Source organism: Pseudopodoces humilis, chromosome 5 (assembly GCF_049639895.1).
Source record: "Pseudopodoces humilis isolate 2021_Gansu_Grassland_sample_001 chromosome 5, ASM4963989v1, whole genome shotgun sequence".
NCBI lineage: Eukaryota > Metazoa > Chordata > Aves > Passeriformes > Paridae > Pseudopodoces > Pseudopodoces humilis.
Genome location: NC_142204.1, coordinates 21,179,308 through 21,203,563, shown reverse-complemented (window position 1 = coordinate 21,203,563; position 24,256 = coordinate 21,179,308). Strand labels below are relative to the sequence as shown.

Genomic DNA, 24,256 nt, shown 5'->3' with positions numbered 1-24,256 from the left:
TGCGTGTTCTCAGATCATCTTGGTTTTCTTTCTAACAATAAACTTGGCTTGCATCACATTTCTCCATACAAAGAATAACCCAAGTAAACTGGGATACTTTGTAGGGATATAATACTAAAATAATAAGTGAAATCACAAGACCTGGCTTACACAGCTACCACCAAGTACCACTGCTAATTAGGGCCCTATTCACATTGCTTAATGCTGTAGGTCCAGCCCTGCTGTCTTCTTTCAGCACCTAAAAGGTCCTGGAAAAAGGAAACAGGAAAAAGGTGACTTGAAACTTCAAAAAACTCTTTATTCTGTACTGCAGGTGAAATCTTAATGCATCTGAACATGGCCATCCAAACAATCCCATTCTTTTTAGAGCTTGCAGTCAGAGATGTCTCAAGCTGAAGGGCAGCCATCCTCTGGTTTCAACATGTCAGTAAATTCCTCAGTGGAAAGGAGAGGCTTGTACTGAATGTGGTGAAAGGAAGGAGCCTGCTGAGCTGGAACACCGCTCGCTGGACAAGGGAACAGCTGATGCTCATTACAGTCAGCTTGGTGTAACTTACCAGCTCTTCCATGACAAACACTAGAACAAGTGATTTCCTGAGAAGCTGCACCCTTTTTGAAGGAGTGCTTATGCAGTCATCATCAATTGGGGACACATCTTGGATAAACCCAGAAGAGTGGGTTGCCGTGGCAGAGGGGGATGAGAGTGGAACTGGCAGAGAAGTAGAAAGGAGAACACATGAGGAGCACTGTGCCTCTCAGAAATTCCTTGCTCTCTTTCGAAGAGGGTTGAATCCAAAGTGTGTCATGCTGCTGCCTCAACATCGTTACCATTTTCCTTTGGCCATGGATGTCCTACTGTTTCATTCCTCAGAGTTATCCCTGCCTCAGCCACTTCCTGTTATCCCACTGGCTCTATGGCATCTTAGTCTGTGCTCTTTTGGAAGGGTGGAGGAGGCCTCCCTAGTATGAGGAATGTCCACAGCTGCAGACGTGGTGCTAACAGCAGAACCACCTGTTTTGTAGCTTGCACAAGCTGAAGCGATTGTGTGACACAAAGTGATTCAGTTTCTTGGGAGCTGACTATAGTCATTCTTAGGTAACCAGCTACACCGGTTACAAGTGAGCGTTTTTGCTGCCATTCTGTGAATTTTTCCTTTGAACTTTATGAGTAATGCTATAATATAAGGTTTAGACATGTTTTCCACTCAATGTAAGGTTTAGACACATTTTCCATGTAGCAGGAAAACCTCCTAGGAAACAATTAGGATGAAAGACTAAAACATTTTCCTCAGCTTTCAAGTCTGGCAACTTTCAAATGACTCAACACCACTATTATTTTTTCCTTCATGCATCATTCTAGAAAAAAGGGCTGTTATTTGATGAGTTACAGGTTTTCTCCACCATTTTAATTTTGTCTTCAGATTTTCATTTTGCAGGCAGGACACTTTCAATGGCCATATATGAAGCTGACCTCTGGCTGGGAAGGGCACTTGTCAAAATAGTACAGAAAACCTGTGTGCCTAGAGGCTTGAAAAAATGGTTGTGTATAGAGGAATTTTGACTTTCAGCATAGTTCACTCTTATCAGAAAGAATGAATTATTTTTAAGTCTCATTCGTTAAGACAATATGCAGTATGGTGACAAAAGACAGCTCTTTGTCAGTAGCTTGGAATGGTTGTTGAAGACAATGTAGTTTCTCTACTTAAAGTACTTTATTGAGGTTGTTTCTTTCCCTCATGGTCAGTGTGAAACACAAGCAATAGAACCTGTTTCACCAAAGCTGTAAAACCCTACTGATAGCCCTAGTGGGTGCTCTTGAGTAATTTGAAATTTAAAGCTGTAGTCCTGTCGATCAAGTCCTATGGCACAGGAGAACTATAAAATGTAAAGGTCTCTTTGGTTCAGTTACATATCTCATGGAAATATTTTTTTTCTTGAAAGATGAGTGTGGTAATAAAGCTGTGAGCCAGTGAACCTTTTCTGATATTTCTCTTCATGTATTTGCCACTACAAATAATGTATTTTGTAATATGTACAGATAAATATATGTGTGTATATATTGACTTGTGATGCTCATATTTTGAATGACAAGAGTCACACTGAAAGAGGCAATGAAGTGTGGGATGAGAAGGAGATGAGTGTGAAGGCTGAAGTATCATCAGGAGATGAAGTGCCAGTCTGAAGTGCCACTGGAGGAAGAGATTCAAATGAAAGCCAGTGGAGAGAACCTCCTAAATTCTTGCAGCTTGCTGGTGGTCAGCTTTACTGCTAGAAGGTATCTTGGAGCCCTCTATGCTAATGCTCTATACAGTGAGTGGAACTCTCTGTGACATCATCTCAGGTTGGCTGTCGTACAGATGACCCTTAAACAGTGTCTGAGTTTGCTCATGTTGCTCTTAACTTCTCTGTTTCTGATTAAAATCTTGATTGTATGGAGCAAAAGATCTTACAGCAATTTTCCTGGAGTTTGCCAGATTGCTTCAGACACTTTTAGTGTTTTTTCTTGGATTTGCATATTTTTAACAATATCAAATTGATGGGAGTTGTGTGCTGAGAAAAAATATTTGAAATGGCACACTAAAGTCAAGGGTTTGGTATCTTTTCATTAGCAGACTAAAGTCACATTTCTCTGGGTAGTAAAAAGAGGCTCATTTTTTGCTTAGGGAGATCACTGCATCTACTTCTTAGGAATCTGACAGGACTGCAATTTGTGTGAACCCAGGGAAGTGGCTGCCTAGGCTGAGAGTGCTTCATGCTACTTCCCTGAAAGAAAGGGAATGGTTGTACAAGAGACTGGTGAGTGAGCCAAACAATGGGGAGAAAAGCAGAGAAGAAAGCTTAGAAAGTATCTATGCAAACGATGAACTCGAGTCCGAATCTGGGCAGCTTCCAGACAAACAATGCCTGCTGCATTCCTGTTCAGTGTTTCAGTGTTTCTTACTCTGCCTGTGTCTTGGAAACCACCCTGAATTCTTAGCTGTGAGGGCAGCATGCAGGGCAGAGCCAGCACAAGGACACTGATTTTGTTTTGCTAAATGGACTTTGGTAAAAATGAGCCTCATAGTCCTGGCTCAGGTGCTAGGATAGGGCAGTTACAGAGCTCAGCAACGTTGATGCAATGGGTCCAAACAGGGACAATGTTTTTTTCCATCAGATCATCAGACAACTACCTCCCAACATAGTTATCCATTGTTAGCAGATTTTGTGTAGGCATTGCAGCTATGCTATTTATTTTGCAGCCTGGCATAGATTAATAGTTCTCTGGCAACCCTTCTCTAAGGCCTTGAAAGATTATGAAGGGCATCAGTAGTAAAGCCAAACTTAGGAAAAGCTGTGGTAACACAAAGCTTCTGCAAAGCTGCTGAAAAATCAAGAAGTGTCCCAGACATACTCACAGATACAACCTGTGGGGTAGGGGCAGCCGTTTCGTCCTGTGGATTTTGTTTGAAGATTTCACTGAGCAGGATTGATGGCTGCCTCATGAGCTGGGAAGTGGATAGCATCACTTTGCTTTCTACTCAGAATGCCGGAAACCATGAATAGGAACTTACTGGAGCTTTTCTCATTTGGTGGGTATTTACACTAGTTGTGAAGAGGCATCATCTGCTTTTAAGTCATTTAGGAAATTCCTGTCTGTCATTTGCTGTTTTGTTTAAGCATTCCTCTCAATATATCTCTTCTGTCAATCATATAAACTTTATACTCCTTTTCCCTTAAGATGTGATTTTCCATATGGAGTATCAGTGTGTAGGAACCCTGAAGCCATTGAGTCCTTTTTGATTTTACATTGTTGAGTGAGCTGCCGAAACCCTACTGGTTCTTGAGTATACTGCAGAGTAACTAGAAACATGGAGCAATGAAGAAACTGAAAAGTCCAGTCCCAGTTCTGTGATAACAGCAGAGATATTTGGGAAACTGAAGTGCTCTTTTTGGACTTCAGGTTGGGTAGACTCTGTGTTTGCTATCGTGTTTGAGAACTGTTTGTCCTGTGTTTGTTAACTAGTGAGGTTTCTAAACGTTTGAAAGTGAAAGAAATTATTCTGTGGGTTGTAGACTGAAAAATCTTGTACAGGACCAAGGCGAGACAATTACAAAATTATTTTTCAGATATACTCTTTTCTGAGGATGGTCAGTTTAACATAGTGTGTTTTTATGGCTGTATTAAACCTGTACAAGACAAGTATGGTTACTTTTTTTTTTTTCTACATCAGAAGCTTGCTGAGTTTTAGGCAAATTTCAGCTCTAATCTTTATTGTGATCTTTATTTAAAGTTTCTGCAGACTGTTCACAAAGGAGAAACCAGGCATGGTATCTACAGTCTGGTAACTACAGTACTTCATTAGGATGAGACAAGCACACAAACTGAAACAAAGGAGTTTTTAATCTTTTTCTCCACTTCAAGTACTTGAACTACTTTAATCTTTGTGAAGACAAAAGAATTAAGATAATTATTTACATACAGAAATCGGTCCTTGCCTGCTCAGTTACTGAGGATAAAAATCAGAGCAATTTGTCTGACATCTATTGTCCTCAGCAGTGCAATTGGCAGCTCTCATTTAGACTATCAGGCAGCTGACAAGTTCCTTCTGCTTAGCTCTGTCTGACTCAGACACTCTATCTGAGTGACCTTGTACATCAATCCTAGTGTCTGAGAGGGGCTCAGGAATGAAAGCCAAGAGTATCAGCTTTGGAGTGCAGAAGTAAAGCTTACTGGTGTGAGGAACCAGTATAAAGTGATGCAATCTTTTATTCCCATGGCAATTCAGTTTATTCTTTCAGCTTCTTACCCAACATACATTTAAGATCCAAACAAAAATTAATCTACTCCAAAGCACATTAATGACCAAGATTGCTGTTTTCTGTTCCTCAGTGTGAATGAAATGCTATGGGAATAGGGTATCTCATCTGCATCAATGTTTCTAGCAATCCTGCTAGACAACATCTAGTAAATATCTGTGACCTTTAATAACAAAAAAAAAAAATCTGTCTTTTTGGTTTTACACTGATTTTTAATTGACCCTTATTAATCAGGATTGAAAGCGGCATGTTTGCAGGAAAAGTTAGGACATTATTTCTGGAAAATGTTTAGGGTATGTGATTCAGCAGGCTTTTGTGAATAATACAGTATTGCTACCATAAAGAATTTATTTTGAGTTGCTTAAAAGAGAGAAAACCAAAAATGTGTAAGAACTGGAGGTTTGCCAATTAAAGGGTACATTTTTGAAATTTGTCACAATGTGGATTATGTTTTCAAAATGTTTTTTCCCTGAGACTACTTTTTCTTGGATAGTGTCCTGGGATAACTTTGTAAGGATTCTTCAAAGAACCAATATCAGGGCAATATTGATAATGCATTTTGTCTGTCTTAGAGTGGGAAATCTACCAATGACCAGTTTTTTATGAGGTGCTGGGTAGAACATAGATTTGCAACCATTTGGAGTCTGACCTGGTAATACTAAGTTCAATACAGAAGACTAACAAGGGGTGTTGGGGTGTGGGGTTTTTTGGTGGAGGGGTTTGTGCTGGTTTTAAGCACATTTATATGATTTTTAGCAGATAATGGAATAAATTGTCCAAGACAGTATGAGCTTGTTAGAAATCCAGGAATGACTACGGACTCCAAATTACTGGGAAACTAGCAACACCTGTTGCTACTGATTAATTAGCATGATTTTATACATAGGCAGGTATCATGATCACAATCATATGTCTTAGAAAAGGATGTAGCACTCCCCTCTGTGGTAAGCCCAGCATAAAATTATTTTAGGTCCCTAATGAAAAACTTTCTAATGGAGCACTGGGAAGACTTGAAGTTGTCTTGAGAAACAGTATTGTTATTTCTAATAAACTGAGCAGTAGCTGTCATTGGTAGTGAAAATCAGGATCAATACAAGAGTTTTGAAGAAGCTGTACTTAAGTAGTAGAGATATGTCACAGAAAGAAGCAATTTGTCTCAGCTTTTGTGAATCTGTTGGGTGGTTATGTGCCACCATGCAGTGGCTCAGAGCCGGCTTTGCACTCAAGCACACCACTGCATTCTCATGCCAGAAAATCCTTCTCTACTCCTTTGTGATCACCATGTAATTCTCACACATGCTTTGAATTTACCCTTGCATTCCCTTCTCACATCATCTCATTTAGTCAATCTCATGTAGGCCAGTGTCTGGCCTACCTTATTTTAGGTAACTGGTAATTGACCTGCAGATTCATTGGAAAACTTTGGAACTCTCAAATCCAGTGTATCCTAGGGTGTATAAAAAGAAAGTGGTGTTATAGAGGAAGACAGGCCTGCTCCTGCTTGACTGGGATCTCTTTGTCATGCTCACTCTGCAGTTGGTAGGACAGATGGTAAAATAAAATAGCCAAGACATGGGTATGGGGAAAGGATAGAGTACTGGAGCAGAACCATGCAGTCTCACCAATAGCTAGTGCCTGCCAAAGTGATATCCAAGGAATCAGAAATCTGTGCTGGCTCCCACAATGATGGCTTGGTGCAATAAAATCATTAACTAAAGTTCTCTTGGCTATCCATCCGTGACCAAATTTCATTGACGGAAGTCCTGGATACAGATTTTTTTGCAACTCATGGTATGAATAATTTATGAAAGCATTTGTATCATATATGTTGTTAACAGATCTGTGACAAAGGTGAGACGATGCTAAAGACATGGTATTTTTTCCAGCTGTGTTGGCTGTCCTTGAGGCTTGAGGCTAATTCTGGTCTTAAAGTGAGGATTACTCAGAAGGAGCTGAACTGTGGTATGTCTAACATTGCCAGTAGTTAATTTATCATAAATTATGTACAGAATATTGTTTCTTAATAGAGGTGCAACAAAGGAACAAGCTTCTTGAATACTGAAATAGAATGTATTATTTTTGTCACCTCACACCAGAAACACTCTTTGTCTCTTCCCTAATTTATTTCCTTCCTTTTGTGTGCATCCCAGGTGTGAATTTATCCTTTATCAATGACTGCATTCTCCTACAGTCCAGTAGTTTCTACTACATTCTTCATACCTATACTACCATACTTTCTTTGAACCAGGATTAGATGGGCATACAATTGCTGCTTTTTCTGAAGTGTCAAAAACCTGACATAAAGTGCAATATTTAGCTGAAGATAATCAAACACAATTGGGAAAAAAAAGCTTACAATATGTTTTCTGTACTCTTTCTATTCACGCTAACTTTCACTGCCTCTTACTCCATGAGTGTGGAGGGCATGTAGTAGAATTTCAGTTGTTTACAGAATTAATATTAGTAATAAAGGTTAATAAGGCACAAATTCAACAAAGACTGGGTCATGCTAAGGGTTAATTGTCATTTATGTGCTGAACATGCTGACAGGTAAACAATGGACTTCTGAGGTGAAAAATAAAAGGGTTTATGCCACTGAGATGAAAGCAAGGATCAGGTCCGCTTATTTTGTTGTATGAGCATTGTTTTAAAGGCTTCTGAGGAGTTGAAAAGTGCAGGGAAAACATCAATCACCCAAAATAGTTTGGATCTCCCTTCCTTCCTAGGGATCTCTGATGCCTTTAGAAATGAGAATTCAGCCTGGTGTTTCTTAGTGTAAGCTCAGGAGTTCTTGTGACAGTCAGCATGGCCTTGCAAGTGCTGACTGAACAGACCAAGTTGGCACACCCCTGCATAAAAGCAGATTAACAGTGCTCCTCCCAAAGGCATTTCTTGTATTTGAAGAGCTTGATGCCTGACATCCTTTCCCTTATTGTGAGATTTGAAGGCTGAGGCAATAGATCTTGCCTTCATGCTTCTTGCGTGCTACAAGAACCTTGAGAGAAATTCCACCTGAGATCACTGGCTGCCTTCACTGACAGTCTTAAGAGAGCTTTAAGTTATTTCAGTGAGAGCCCATATTTTGCTTTGGAGACAGAAATTCCCAGGGAATCATAACTTACTTCTCCTTCATAAAAGATGCATTTTATAAAAAGGTATTCCAGCATTGAGTTATCACAAATTTCAGTGTTTTGTGTTTCTAATACTATGGAGCCTCACGATGAAAAAAACACAGGTGTTTTGTATTCAGTAATTGTGAGGTCAAAAGCTAATGACACTTGTGGTACAAACATCTGAAAGCAGGACAGCATTCAGTATTAAAGTTTTAGATATGTCTTAATCAAAAGTGAGCAAAAAGAAGAAAGGTGCAAGGAATTTGGAATTAAAAGATGCTTTGTTTGTTGATAATAGGGTCTGTATATATTATCAGTGCACAAATAGCATTGAAACATTCAAGAAAGTAGAGATTCCTTAAAGCAAGGAAAGAAGGTAAGGAAATCAGTCAGACATCTGCAGTAGACTGTAAAGGTTAAGGTGCAGTCGCAAAACATATGTACTGTGAAAGAAATGGGAAGAAATCATTTTAGAGGATTGTCTTTAAAACTCAAACAACTTCCTGTACACAAGCAACAATTCAGATAGTTCTGCATTTGACATACCAGCACATCAAATATATATATCACACTTTTTGCCTAAGTAACCACTACATTGAGGAGTTGCCTTGCTACTTCATGACTCACTTTATCATCCAACTGATACGAGGTAATCTGAGGTAAAGGTGATGATCAAGTTTTTCCTAAGGTCAACCGCATTATGTGAAGGGAGTATAAAAGTTTCAGAAACTTGACTTGAGCTCTGGAATATGAAATACAACTCGGGGACAAAATTATCATAACAGATTATATTGATTTTAGATTAAATGGTTTATACATGAGGCTAAGTGAAGTTATAGATGGAAATATTTGTAGTTGGAAAGAGATCTAGGTAAGGATCATAGAATCAGAGTGTTGCAAGAACTATGTTAAAAATTAGGATTAAATTATTCAGCAGTATATCTGGGCCTTCAGGTGCCTGAATCCAATCTGCAAGGCATGTGCTTTCCTATGTCCCCTTGTAGGGAGGAGGATTGGGATGGAGCTCCTGAAACTATCAGTATTGAAAGAGACTTTCCCAAGCAGGAGTAGGCAGGAGAATTTCTCAGTTGTTAAGGTCAACTATGTCATTTCAAGGTAAGTAAAGGAAATAAATTCCAAAGTTTTAGGATGAAACAGCTTTTTATTACCACATTGCAATAATTATGCAGCCACTGTTTTGTTCAGAGTAAAATTTTAGTGGTTCATCTAACTCTGCTTCTGATTGGTTTTAGAAGTACTTTTTCTGCTACACTCAGAGATAAGCTTTATAAAGCTTCTGAAAGGAGCACTTTGGGTTTTTTTTCAGATTATTTGTAGCAGAGTTTGGGGCAAAACAGGTGTGAGCATGGCTATGATACAGCAGGGGAAATGAGTGGGAAAGAGGGCAGAATTGGTGTTATTAGCAATCTGCTACTATGAAAGACCTATAGCAATGAAAATAATCTGTTTGTCTTTGATGAAAAAAGCTAAAAAAGGGATAAGATGAAAATGTATGCAGGGGATGATGTGTCTTGGCTGATGTGGCAGGAAGATGTTTTTTACAGAATATTTTTGGATGAATTTACATGATAAATTACCATTTTAACTGGATAGAGCTCAACAAGTGTTTATTGGAGAGGAAAATCCTTGTACCAGGAACAGACAGTAGAAAAACAGTTTTACAGAGTTTGCTACATGTTCTCCAAATACAGAGACTAATATAAAAGCAGGTCTTTCTACAGCCTTCAATCCCACCTTCCAATAGGCTATAAACAAAAAACCAAGAGAACACGGAGCCAGATTCTTCCAAGGCTACACACTGAAACAATTATGAGCAAAAGACATAAGTCACATCAAGAAAAGTACTGCAGTTAGGAAAAACTTCTAGGGAACACCAGAACAAGGGCTGAAAATGTTGGGGAGTCTGCATTCTTGGGTGAGTTCAAGAATCAAGTGGGCAGAGTCTCTGAGTTGTTTCATCTTTGAGTAGGAGGTTGAACCAGAAAAATCTCCTGAGGTCCAATTTCAATCTAAATTATTACATGATTTTCAAAACCCCAGTTCATTCCCCCAACCATAGTTCTTGAAATTGGCAATCTTCCTGGTGTATAATCTGATTTAACTCACAGCAAACAAGATACCTAAAGGCAGTCTTACTGCCTGAGATGTTGTTGGAAAGTTATGGTGATTTTAACCGAAGTAGCTGGTGCCTTCTGCCCCAGGGAAAGCAGATTAAAGGCAGTTGTTTCAGAGATCTCTGCAAGATAGCAAGGAACAATGAGGAATGTATACTACATGATAAGATGACATGTGGTATCTTTACAATGTTCAGCTCCATTCAACACACCCATTTGCAAGATAATATCCTTGAATATCAGAAATATTTGTTTTGGCAGGGAAATATTCAAGTAAGGTTTAATTTAGAAAAATTGATCTTCTCCAGGGCCCTTTGCTTAGGCAAGGAAGCAGAATGGGAATACAAAAATTTTGATGGTCTTCAGCAAATGCTAGCATTGGGACAACCTGGATTTATTTATAGATATTGCATCTGAGACTGAACATGGATTTATTCTTTCCCTGGCAAGAAGATTTCTCTTTAAAGAGTTCATTCTTCACCTAGGGAAAGGTTTTTGTAAGAAAAAGAAAAAGAAAAAGAAAAAGAAAAAGAAAAAGAAAAAGAAAGAAAAAAAGAAAAAAAGAAAAAGAAAAAAGCCCACCCAAAAAAACCCTGGCCAAATATCAAGGATTCTTTTTCCAAGGATGCTGCAAGGAGTAAAGGTACAAGTGTCTTTCTTTCCTAAAACATACATGGGTCAGTGATTTCTAAGAAGTTCTTACTGAAGCATAAACTTTGTCTTTTTTAGCAGAAGGGTTTTCAGTGATCAGAGGTCCTTCTTAGTCTTTTGACATGCAGTCTAATAATCCCCCTTTCCGTATTCTGTAGGCTCGGAATTACTGCTGTAGATTTCCCAGAAACTTCTGCTTCCTTTATTCCTCGCACTAGCATTTATCTGTCAGTGGCACAGGCTTCTGCTACAATCAGTGCAGACTGGAGAATACACACAGGGCTACTGTAAGTATTGTACAGAATGCACAGGTAGGTATTGTACAGGTAGGAGGGCTCTAGGAGAAGGATTGCAAATGAAATTAAGAAATATATTGGGAAATTATTTTTCAGGTCGGATATGCTTTATCATTTAACTACAATCCAACAATAATCTATTGGAAAAAACTTCTTAAGAAGGGAACATCCCCTGAGAACTAATGTTTCATGGGGTTTTTAAAATTATTTTACCCCACTGGTCTCTTTGGGAAGTCTCAGTTCAGATATCTGTTATCATGCTCAGTTTGTGCAGACATTGCATGAATATTCAGGACCACATTGTTTACAGTGACCACGTTTGTTACTTTCTTCGTATAGTATAGATGGAAGGTCGACTCTATAGCTAATTATCTATGTGCTGGTACAGTGTATATTGCCTTCCAAAGAGCTCCTACTAAAGGAAGGGCACTGTCACAATACCAAATATTCAGAACTTCAGAAACTCCAGAATTTGTGTTGATATGGAAATAGAGCTGGCACAAAGGGAGGGTCTGGGTGATTTCCTACTGGAAAGACTGTGCCCTGCAAAAAGTCAAAAAGTCATCATCAAATATTTCTAGTTGAAACATTTTTTTGAGTGAAATTCAAACAGTCTTTTGGAACAAATAGCTGACCTAGCTTCATAAGCCTGTGCAGTGCAAGATTGTCTATAATGACGTGATTATATATGGATTTTTCCACTTATCTCAGCATTTTTGTAATAGAATTTTAATACCATGGTATTAAATAGTATAGCTTTTCTTGGGAGTGGGGAGGGCTACAACTTCTGGGATATCAGAAAAGTTTGCAAGGTGCTAATCTCTACAATTTGGGTTAATGGAGCAGCTGGTAACAGCAGTAGACATTGCTCTATTGTAAGCCAGATAGCACTACAAGATGGATCACCAGGCTGCAAAATTGCCCAGCACAGCACATCCTGATTTCAAAGGAGCATGGACATGCAGTTCTGCATTCTGTCTCAGTGAGACTGGTGGCTGGAAACTGCTATCAATGTGCCCCCAGCCTCTCTGTCTTTTCTTCTGTTGTATCACTATTGTGAGGAAAAAGGTATATGAGCTGAAAAAGGGAGGTTGAAAATGGTAATGGTGATAGGATGGCCTTTGTCACTGGCAATACTAGACACTGATTTGGTCAGGGGAAGTCTAGGGCAAAAATTAATTTTTTCAGGATTACAGCTTCTTTTTCCAGGAATTTTGCTTTGCCTAAAAAAAGATTAAGAGGGAAGTGGAGAGACTCATGGTTTGAATTCCTCTTGGACTGGGCTCTTTCTCTAAAGTGAAAGGGGTGAAAAGTAATGCTTTCAGGGTTAGTTATATTATGGTAAATGAGGCTTTTATAAGGCTATTCCAACAACCATTTAACTCTCTATCCTGCTGGGTTGGCCTACAGCTTTTGCAACTTTAATCATAGTCCTAATACCTAAGTTTGCTGGAATTTAGGTTTAAAGAGGTTTTGGTTGATATCTTAGTAGGAATTTTTACAGAAAGGAGAATGAGTGGGTTTGGGGCTGGACAAAAATAATGGAGTCATGTAAAGATCTAAAGGAGTTATTGAAAACCTCCTTACAGGAAAGAGCAAAGTGGAATAATTACACTGTTAATAAGACTTGGGTTATATATATTATATATATATATATATATGAGCTAACTGGCTTCTGCTGTTGCAATCCCAGAGACCTTCACGTTGATCTGTCATGAAAAACAGGAATGTCCTGTGTTTCTGTGAATTTGTGATATTTTTGTAAACCTGTCAAATCCTGCATCACACTGAAAATTCATGTCCTGGAAATACTTGCATATAATCTACTTTTGAATACCAGGCATGTCCCTAAAATACTTTAATCCCTAGAAAACCCATTCTTCATTTTAGATAATAGAAGCAAGAAGTAATTTCAAACTTGATTTATAGGCCATTTCTTAAATTGTTCCCTTACAGCAGATGTTTTCTTGACTGAGTTTGACTTTTTTTTTTCCCCAAGCAGCAAAGACAGAGCAGAAATTGCTGTGTCCATCTCAGGACTGTTTATGGCAGTTTTCTTGGAAGTGTCAGAGGATAGCACAGGCCACTAGTCCATGTTGCTATACAGTTGCCAGCTGAGCATTGATAGTGTAAAAGTCAAGTTGATATGTGCAGCAAACTTTCTAATTACTCTGTGGGAAAGAGCACAGCTTGTACCGTAAAGGGACACTTTTCAAATTTTGATTTCTATGGATCTAGCTACAGGATATGATTAACTACTTAAGGTTCTGAAAAGAGATTTTTAATGATCTGTTCAAAACCTGACTCCTTTGCTGTGTGTGTGAAGTGCAGTTAATTTACATTTCTTCCTACATATGCTAGCAAATGAGCTGACTAGACCTACTGCACATGAAAGCATTGACATTTGACCATATTACAGAGTACAAGGTTGCAAATGGAAGATTGCAGGTATCAAGGAGATCTAGACTGATTAAGCTTTTTGACACGCTGAATTTATGAATAAAGCTTTTAAAAGAGAATATGAAACAATGCTTACAGTTCTTACTATGATTTTCTAAATTTTTTTTTCTTACTCTTAGACAAAATGTGGCTAATTGAGCATTGTTTATAAACTAATATTCACAACTTTGCAGATTGTCTTCTATATTGTTCTTCTGAGACTCAGACCCCCTAGATTCATCTGAGACTCTCAAATTAATAAAACCAGTCAACTGTTTAGTCTACCATATTGCTATAATTGCTTCTTGTTAATATAAATGACACTGATGTCCCAGTATGCCAGATTTTATATTTCAAAGATTTCAATCCATGGTAAGAAAGCCACGGTGTCCATTTCCTTTCCTCCAGCTGGATAAAAATGTAAGTTTGCAAAGATGGTTTCAGTTAGTGAAGGGAGGAGTTAAAACACTGGCCTTACATTTCTGACTTGTCTCTCTTTTCATATAGCTATGCCTAAATATCAAATACAAAATCCAATTGATGGATGCACTGCTTAGAAAGCATGAGGGTGAGTTGGTGATAGCAGTTTTTTATTAAGTAATTTTCATAGTGCTCAAATTGTAGCCATTTTTATTAGATGCCAAGCTATTCCCCTATTCATGGTACAAAAAAAAAAGGGAAGGATGAAAAATACAGCCATTGTTCTGTACCTTAGCATATTCCATACTACACCCTAGAAAACTCTTGCATCTTATATACAATATTCAGATTTCTTCTCTACCCATAGCAAGTCACCTGCAATCTTTCAGTCTGTGAAAAAGTCTGTTATTTCTTTAGATTTTGGAGATGAGCATTTTCCTGCTGATCCTTTATGCTCTTGGTGTGTGGACATGTGAACACGTGTGTTCAGTGAGGTAACAAGATGCTTCAGGCAGACCATGTCACACAGAGCTCGTTTCTTTTTCATGAGTAACAATTCCTGTGTCATTCTTGCAGAGACATGAACACAATAGTTATCTATGTACAAAAAGGATATAAATATAAGATTTTCATTACTATAATCAATGCCACAGTTTTTTATTATTGTTCCTGTTAGGGTTTTTTTCCCTCAAGATTGAGAATATTTGGGTTTTTTTCTCAACTCAAATTAATTCAATTCCTGTAAATAATATAATTCAAGTCATAGAGTTTGTTCCTGTTCTTCACTTTTCATTGTGGATATTTCTGTTATTTGCTCTGTTTTTCATAAACAGAGTAAGTAGATTGTTTTTTTCTCCTAAAATGACCTATATCTGTCATGTGCCAAACAGTGGCAAATATTACTGAAAATCATGGTCATCGAGATAATTTTCTTATGTAGCACATAATTAAACACTTCAGATTCAAGGGCACTCCAAGCTTTGCTGTCACATTTATATTCATATTTGTATTGAGAAGTTCATAATCTCTGCTTGAATTCACCATTTCTCTTTGAACCCATCTGATTTTTATACAGGATAAACAGACAGCACAGTCTGATCAAAAATAACAATCAGACTGAGGCTGCATCCAGTGCCTTTCAGAAAAAGTCTTCCATCATATTGATAATGAAGCACTCTCTATGTGAAAAAACATCCCTTTTCTTCAACACCAATAGGCAGAAAAATCATCTTCCAAAACATTTAGTCCTATCTAGCAGTATTTCTCTAATCATTTAGGAGAGTTTAGTTCTCTTGTGCAAACACAGCAAAAATGGTGACTCTGCCCTAGATTTTTCAGTGCATGGGAGAAACTTCTGCGAAGTGTGTTCAGTTGTGACCAGCAGGAGAACAAGGCCTAAACCAGGAGGAATCAGTGGCTTTTCCAAAGGGAATACTCTCACTTTCCCTCATAATAATTTCTGTCTTTTTATTCTTCCGTCTCCCAGCATTCTTCTTCAGAGTCATAATTTCTAAAAAAATCTAAGATTTCTTTGCTTTAACTAAGCAATAACTGTTTGTTATGTGATTTTGTAAATAACATCTGTTTTGATTCTGTCCATCATTCTTCTAGTTTTAAGCCAGATTGATGCCTTTGCACAAGTAGACTATTCCCTACTTAGCCCTCCAGAAGTCTTCAAATCACACATTAACTTGGATTTGAAGGTAATTTGTCTTTAATATCAGTATGCTTTCTAAGACTTTTCTGATTATCTTTTGAGTTGGTGAATTTTCTTTCACTACAGTCTTACTCAGCCTCTCTAATTTTTACTTAGAAAACCAGTAAGACATTTTGGGAATTTTGGACAAGATTTATTTTGGAAACCAGCAGTTTTTTTAATTAACCAAATCTATTATTTATAATTAAATTATTTCAGAGTTTAAATCCTTCAGAGGTGCTTTACTAACAGCTTAAAAGTGTTCTTTAGATACACATCTCTTGCACTACTGCTTGGTCTTCACCTGTTAGCAGTGATACATAATCTGAGATGGTTCCCAATGTGCTTGGTGCTTGCAGTCCAAGACTGTTTGTTTTGAGATGATTCAGCATCTTGTATAAGTACAGGTCACACCCAAAAAGAAGGCTCCTCTCAGACAGTCCTTGAGCAGCTTGTTATCTACTTTTCACTTTTGTTGCAGGAGTTTTCTCAGCAACACCCATTTTTTTCCAGCAGTTTTAACAGTCTTTGTAATTCAGAGCATCCCCATGGCTCTCAGAACAGACTTCAGTTAAGAAAGATGTGCCAGAGCTGATTTTGTTCAAGCGACTCTTATCACACACAAAAAACTTTGCAAGCAGGATATACACAGCTTAAAAGAATTAAGCAATTCCTTATCAGCTACTGTCACTATCTTGGATTCACAGGCTAAGCTTTAATACATGGACATCCAGTGGGACACAGGAGGGCTTTTTTATGTCAGTCAAGGAAGTTATTCAGTGCTCCTTGGAACAGACTGATTCTTGATGGTTATAAGTTTTCTTCTTCCAACATCCAGCCTTTTCTCTTAGGGATTTATACTTTTCCATGCCAGTGTTTTTCCTGTTGAATCTTCCAGCTACTAACCTTCACAGTGTCAGTAACTATTTACTGTCTGTATTATTCTTCTTTCATTCCATGGCCTCATACCCTCTCACATTTTAATAGTTATTTTCTTAGCATACCTGAACCAAGGTCTCCTACCTGTGCAGCACCCAAAATAGGTCTTGGAGGATTGGCAGCTGGGCCAAGGCTAAGTATTAGGTGATATAAAAGGCTCTTTTATGTCTCTGTCCTAAGCAACTTCCAGTGCTTTTCAAGAGTGCCTGAAGATTTTCTTGAAATGTCATCCTCAGCATTAAATTTAAAAAGGTGTCTTTGCTACAAGAAAAAGAAAGCTGTGGCCCAGGGAATTCTTTTTTCTGTGTGTCTTGTAGCTACTGTTCAGAATACTCACTTGAATGCTCAGATTCAAACTTTGAAAGCATGGCACGCAGATTTCCTTTGATTACTGTATTTTTTCAAAAGAGCCGTAATTTGCTGATTTTCGGGGCATAACACAAATTTATTTGCTTAGTTCAAGGTTTCTTTAATGTCAAGCTTTTCTTCAGACTATGAAAAATTCTTTCTGTTCAACCACTGCTATTGCATTTTGACAGATAAAAATGTATCAGGTAGAAATATTTGATAGTGGCTTTTTGCAGGACACAGTTTATCCAGTAGGAGATCACATAGACCCTCCCTTTGTGCCAGCTCCATTTGCTCTCCCAAACCAGGGTGATTCCATGATATATCTGGGAGTCTCCAATTATCTTCTTAAGTCTGCTTCACTGGCTCACTACAGAGCAGGGCCTTTAACATCACTATCTCCAAAGAGGTGAGTATGATTTGCCTGTAACAGAATTACTAATATTAGCAAGATGGATAGTCAGTGAAGAAGACTAACACATTGTGTTTGCCATTTCACATAGATTTGGGTCATACTTGTAGCACTTTTAAGAAGGACTCATGATGTTCAGTTTATCATAATTTAAAGTAGTCAAAGTCCCTCTCAGACTTCAGTCTGAACTTCTCAGCAGCTCTAGGCAAAGAACTGCAGAATGAACATCAGAGTTGGTGTGCCAGGAGTGGCAAAAGGAATATAAAAAAACTTTTCTCAGCTGGATCCCACATACAAAAAGGGTAAGACAAGAAAAAGCCTACTGAAGCCCCCATCTGCTGCACAATGGCCCATGATAAATGTATTGGCTATGTTGAGAACTAGGATAAATCCTCAAACTTAACAAAGCAGCAGAATGAGGCAAGAACCAGGTACAAGCAAATTAAGCTTTCCACTGAAGAATGTGTTCCATGAAGAACACACAAGACCTCTCAGAAATGGCAGTTTCCACAGTGGCATTTGTAGTCAGAGTTTTCAGTAAGTTTTGCTAATTGTAACAATGCTAAGAGGGGTCTTTATGAAAACTGGTGACACAAATGGTACTAGTAAACATCATCACAGTGGTTAGCAGCAAAAAGGCAAATGACATTTCTGAGTCCTTGCCACTCACATATTCAGCATATCTCATCCGAGAAAGTCTCAAAGGCCGAAGTCATGTCTGTCCTTTCAAAGAATAATGCTTGTTTACTGGTACATGCTCCTGAATCAAGTCTGTGAGAAATCTCTCTTATGTCCCAGAGAGCACTGTGGGTTCCTTAGAAATCAATCCGGGGCAAGAAAATACTAAATCAAAACATGTATTATCTAAAACTGCAGTAAACAGGATGTGTTGGGGTTTTTTGCTAAAGGAAAACCTAATTTTCAAACTGATAAATTTACCTGATTTATTTTGTTTACAGCTTAATAGTACTTTTCATCTAAACACTTCCCTATCCAGATGTTTTGTTTCTGAGGTGAGTACTTTTATTTCTACAGACCTTTTAAGAAAAAGCAGTATCTAATGTTTTCTATGGATATAATCTGTGTGCTAGCTCATTTGCAAAAGCTTGGAGGAGACAAGAAAACTGGTTTATTTTAGTGCAAGATTCAAATTTACATGATAACTCTTCCTAACTATATCATACTACAGTTTAGTCATTCTCTACTCCTCTGAGTGCTAGATTTACTCTCAGTCTTTGAAACAGTTATAAAGAATAAGTGGTAGTCGTCTGTCAGATCAGTCTCCTTTCATTCCTCTTCAAGGTAATGGTATCTCTGCTATTGGTACCCTGACTTCTCTTTGCAAAGATTTCTGATTTCTGACTCCTGGAGATTATGAGAATGAGAAATAATAGTCATGAGTCTATAAATGTGATGCAAGAAATTAAGATACTATGAAATGCTTTAAAAATATTGCAGTATTTACTATAAGATGATAAAATTCAGAATCTGCATTGCAAACTGAAGCTTTGTCCTCTAGGAGTTTTCCTACTTTTCAAAAGGTTGGCTATTTTGGAAGGCTATTGACTTTTCCAAATTTTTTATATTGTGAAGGTGATAATTTTATTTTTTTTTTCTGGAGTCACTCATTTCCTTAATTTCTTTGACATACCAATCTTTTTCTCTTTTTCTCTTGAAATACATTTTTCAGGAATAGCCTTTAAATTGTTTCTCTATATATGTTCAATATCAGTGAGTTTAAAACTTCATAATTTGCTTTATCATCTCTGAGACTCAGAGTATATGCAACGCTAATTTTGTCACTTCAGTTGGTGTAATGAAAATGAAGTATTTTTAATACCAGTTCATTACAAGAGGATTGGTGCATAACACCTGATTATGATGCAGCTTAGGAACTGTTGCTTGAGAAAAGCTTTGCTCTCAGCAGTTTTTTCCTCTTTGAACCTGCACAGATTGCTCAGAGTTGCGCAGCAGTGGACCCAGTGCTGCTAAGGCTGATGGCTACATCACCTCCTGAAGTCAGTTTAAATGCAGACAGATGTGTCCTACAGATCACCAGCTGTGTAGAAGTGTTTGCTGTTCTGCCAAATTCAGCCACCCAGTACATCATTGCAGGGAATCTAGTAAGTAAAAGGAGCTAGAAGATAACATTCAGTGCTGGGGCTGAACAAAGCACACAGTAATCTTCCCGGTCCTTTGAAAATCTTAGAGATTAGCATAAAATAGCATATACTGGTCTACCACAAAAATTCACACTGTTTTGTGGCATTTCACAGGAAGGAAACACACACCACACATTGTAGGAGTTAACAGATTTAATTGGCAGGTGCAGGGAGCCCTTTTTTTACATGTGGGAGGTTGAGTAATTACTCAAGAATAAATCGTAATATATAAAAATGTTACTGTCTGATGCTCAGTGTTCCTAACCTCTGTGTTATAAAATAGTTCAGCGTGTCCCCAGACATCTTTCCATTAGATTGCAAGTGAACCAATTATGTCAGCCATGCAAGGACTTAAATGATCCTAATGATAAAGAGGCAATCAGGGCAGTGTTATCACTTTGTTCACTCAACCCCAGTTGCTGGCAGAAAGCAGCAAATTCACAAACGATCTCACAATCTATATGTATTGACCACATGGAAAGTTTAGACAATGTGTTTCCAATCACAAAAGCAATTGCATTTGTGCCTTTATCTAAGACAGTATCTATCTGTGCATACAGTCACAGAAGACTGTTTTGCTCTTTTTCCTTGCAGACAGCCAGTACCAGAGCCAATTTGACTATAAGCAAACAGAAGTTGATTATCTCATTACTTCTGAAGAGGTAACCAAGAAAAATTCAGAAAGAAGCATTAATTATCCCTGCATTAGGATACAACAGAACTCATTGTATCAGCCCAGCAGTGCTTGTTTCGCCATGAGAAAAAGATTAGTTACCTTCTTTCTCATAGGAGCTCCAAGATACTTTCAACTGGTTGGTCAAAATCTTGCAGATGAAATATAATAATATTGTGGAACAACCATGTCTCTTGTGCTCCATGATGCTCCCCCTTTCTGTAGCTTAAATATCTTTCCAGGTGAGAGCATTCAATTTATTTATTATCTTGAAGGCTTCTGTTTCATTCCTGAAGGTTATGTTGAAGGCATCTGTTTCTGTCTGTGTTGGTGTTGGAGAATCAAGTTTAGTAGTTTACTCAAAACCCTCTGAATGTTGCTGCCATGCAAAGTCTGAGCATCATACACAGAAGTGCTGGAGTGCAAACTCTGCACAGGACCACTGTCCCTATAGTTCTCCATACGCCTTCATGAGAGGGGCAGGAAAAAGTGAGACTACACAGCACACACTGCAGCACCATGTCATCAAACAAACGTGACTAGAAAGGTGCCTGTAGTTTGAATCAAAGCTCAGAGCTTTTTAGATTTCATTTAGATCTTGCTGGTTTTGTGGTTACCTGCAGTTGTGCTTGTTCTCAGCTGTTTTACAACAAATATTATTCACACTTCAAGGTGGGCTGGGTTTACAGCCCCTTTCTCCATAAATGCACCTGATGGGTAGAAGCAAAGACTTTCAGACAGGTTGCCCACATCAGTGTTTCTTCATGTCAGCTCTACACATCAAGCTGAGTTGGACTTCCAGAATTTATGACAATTTTTAATCTATTATAATTTCATTAAAGAAAAATGTGAGCAGTCTTTTCTTAGTTTTGGTCACTGGACTTTTTAACAGGAAATGATCAAACCTGGTAGAGTTAAATTATAATTTAATAGAAAATTACTTAGAATTATCAGAGCCTGGTGGTATAAGTTTAAGAAGTAATGGTGCTGCTCACTTAGAGCTTTTGACACAATAATGTGTTCTCCTGTTCTTCAAAACTGTTTTTCCCCAGAATTATATTTACAGTGAACCAAAGATTCATTACAGGCATCAGCGGGAAAAGTTAGCAAATCACAATGATTAGAAATATATAGGATAGGAGTTTATTCAAATCATAATGAACATTTGGTGAAGGTGTAGGTCAGCCATTCCAGGAAATCACAATTCCAGAAAAATCTGATTTCCCAAGTTTTATAGTCACAGCACTGGACTACACATGACTGTAGGAGGAGGTTAGTACCAGAAAGAGACAGTGATTCTAGATCTCATTTGTAGTTGTGCCAGTTTTAATTGAAAGCTGTTGGGAATTGAAGAGCCTTTGACAAAGTTAAATATGTGAATCAGCGTGAAATCAGTATGAATTTCCACAAATGAATCTTCAAGTGTGCATAACTTGTGCCTTCAGTCTTACTAGTGAATCCTCTTCTTTTACATTTTTTACTTCAGGTTCCAGTTCTCCCTGCTGCACCCCAGTCTTGGCTTCCCTGATGTAAGTTGATGGTTTCAGTGCCTAGGAAAGGTAGCTGAGCCCTCTGGAGATAAAAGAAATTCTTCTGAACTTATTGTGAACTATTATTGGTCTGTCTTCAGCCTATCATCTGCCACTGCTTTTTCTGTTTTGAAACTCTTTATTCTCTGCTTTTCTTTTTCTTTTCAGTAAGAGGAGATACCTCTAAGAGTGTTGGGGTTTTTTCCTCATCAGACGCTCAAAATGTTACATAGTCTGCCTGAGTTCAGACAGAATTCACAGCTAGATTGAGTATGTGTAGTAGTTGGAGTGAATACAAAATCAGGCTTAAGCTCAATTTCAGGAATTATCTTAAATCACTTCAACCAAATACAATTGCCACTGTTTAGATCACTCACTGTAGACTGTAGACATGGAAATGCTCAGTGAGACTCTGTAGCAGCTCAGTCCAACCCACCTCTTTAAGTAAAAGGACACTGATCACAGTGGCAGAGGATACAGGACAGTTCTTCTATCCAGAGAACAGTTCACTTCTGAGAACTGAGTCCTGCCAGCTGAAATGAGCTTTAGCATATTTCATCCCAGATACTTAACATACAGAAAAAAACCCCTTCCATTTAATTAATTTAAAAAAACTTGTATATGCCATGTATATTTTGCATTGTTTAGTTGCAACTTAAACCAAAATAAATATTTTTTTTCCTGAGATTTTCTCTGTCAAGCTCTGCTCTGATAATTTTGCTTGTCACTTTGGTCCTAGCCCTCCATTTTCCTCATCAAGCTACAACCTCATAGGCATCAGGCACTCATCACCAAATGCGCTTCTTCCCTCACAGCAGAAGTCGCTGGTGGAGAATTTTCTGTCTTATGCTTCACAGAGAATAGTGATTCCAGTAATCAATGGTAAGGACTGTAGCCAGTTCCCAAGCACAGCTGGAGAGAAAGCAAGACTGAAGCCATAAAAGGGAGTGCCCAGATTTAAAGACTCAGTTATGGGAGGTTTTCTTTCTATTTGGTGACAGCTGGACAGGTTTACTCTGTGCTGGACTTCGATCCTGGTTGTTCAGCCATATGGATCAGAGCCTGGCATAGAGCAAGTGTTTGCTCCCTTTCGAAACACTGGTCTTGGGTTCCATTTTCACTGAATACAGTGTGGCAGCAGAGCTGAGACAGGCTTGAGTCTTGTCCTGACACAGTCAAGCCATGACCAGACAATGGCCCAAACTGAGGAAGTGCAGAGCACACTTGCATCTTTGGGCTTCAGGGTAACATCTCTGACTTTATCACCTCCCTCTGCCTTTGTGCTTCGCCTGCTGCCACAGGCAGGACAGAGTAGAAAATCAGTTCTGTGGGATACAGGGAGTAAGGGACAAGGAACAAGGGGATGATGGCAGAAAGGAGCAGGTGGGAGGGTACAGAAGGTGCCTCTGAGGTGATCAGAGGTGAGAAGATTGCTGAGGAAAAAGGTGAGCTATCAGTGAGAAGAAAAGAAAGAGAATGAAAGGGTGGGAATCAAAAGTCAGATGTTTAGAAAAGCAAATAAGAATAAAGCTGGGGTTTGATCCAGGAAAATAGGGATAGATGAGAGTAAGAGGAACCCACAGGCTGAGAGGATCAAGTGGAGAAGAAAATAAAGATGGAGGGTAAGTCAGAATGGAAAACAGCAGAAAACAGATTTTGGGGGAGATACCAGAAGAGGAACAAAGGCAATGTCAGACAGCTGAGAGATTGTAAGAGGTTTATATGCAACATTTTTACAGCGTTTTTTTGCTTTTTAGGACATATGAATAATAGCTCCCTTGAGAGACACAACAACTAATTAAAGGGAAATTGCAAACAAATTGAGTTCCTTGAGAAAGATGCTTCTGAAGTGCATTTTATTATTACTTTCAAATGTATTTATATTTTTCCTATTTGAAGATAAACTAGGGAAAGGACTTCCTCTTCTTAATTTGGCCCACACTAGCCTGACTGGACCTGTAATAAAAATTAATCAGTTGAGAAGCTGAATTTCTTCTTACAGAATATTGCTTCTGTTTCAGGCCTGTGAATTTGTGCATTTTCCAGTGGTGGGTAGATCTAAATGTTGTCAGTAGTAAAGCTTTCACTACATCAGATATAACATGCAATCTCTGAACGCAAAATGAGCCCCTCCACCCCTAGTAGTTGTAAGTTGTAAAGGGTCCACCAGCTGTTTGGGGTGCCAGTATGGGAACATGACAAGAACAGCACTGCTATCCCCAGCAGGGCTTAGGAGCATTGAGTGTCTGAGGCCTCATTACTCTGACCATTCTCTAAGAAGGCTCATGGGCAGAATGTCTCTGTGGTAAGTGTTGCTCAGTCTTTTGGAGAGTTGTATTAACCTACATCACAGCTTAAAGATAACTAAAGTTTAGGAGGCACAAAGCCACTCTTGCTTCCTGCCCTGCTGAGGGTCTTACCGTGGAAACAAGTCCCAGGGTACTGTACCTGAATATACCCACCTGAATTTAGGTAATTTTGTATGTTTTTCTTTCTTTAGGGTCATCTGGTTATTTGCACTGATGTTCACTATCAACAGGAGGATGAGCCTTCACAGCCATTGCGGGTGTCCTTTACTTTTAAAGAACAATAAGAGAAAAATTTAGTCTTCCTTCTATTGTCTTATAGGCAGTAAATGTTATAACA

General features: G+C 38.4%; 1 pseudogene; it reads left to right on the top strand.

The window, feature by feature from the left end:
• The first annotated feature begins 6,656 nt into the window (after positions 1-6,656).
• Positions 6,657-23,598, top strand: LOC106628399 (BPI fold-containing family C protein-like; annotated as a pseudogene).
• Positions 23,599-24,256: the final 658 nt, after the last annotated feature.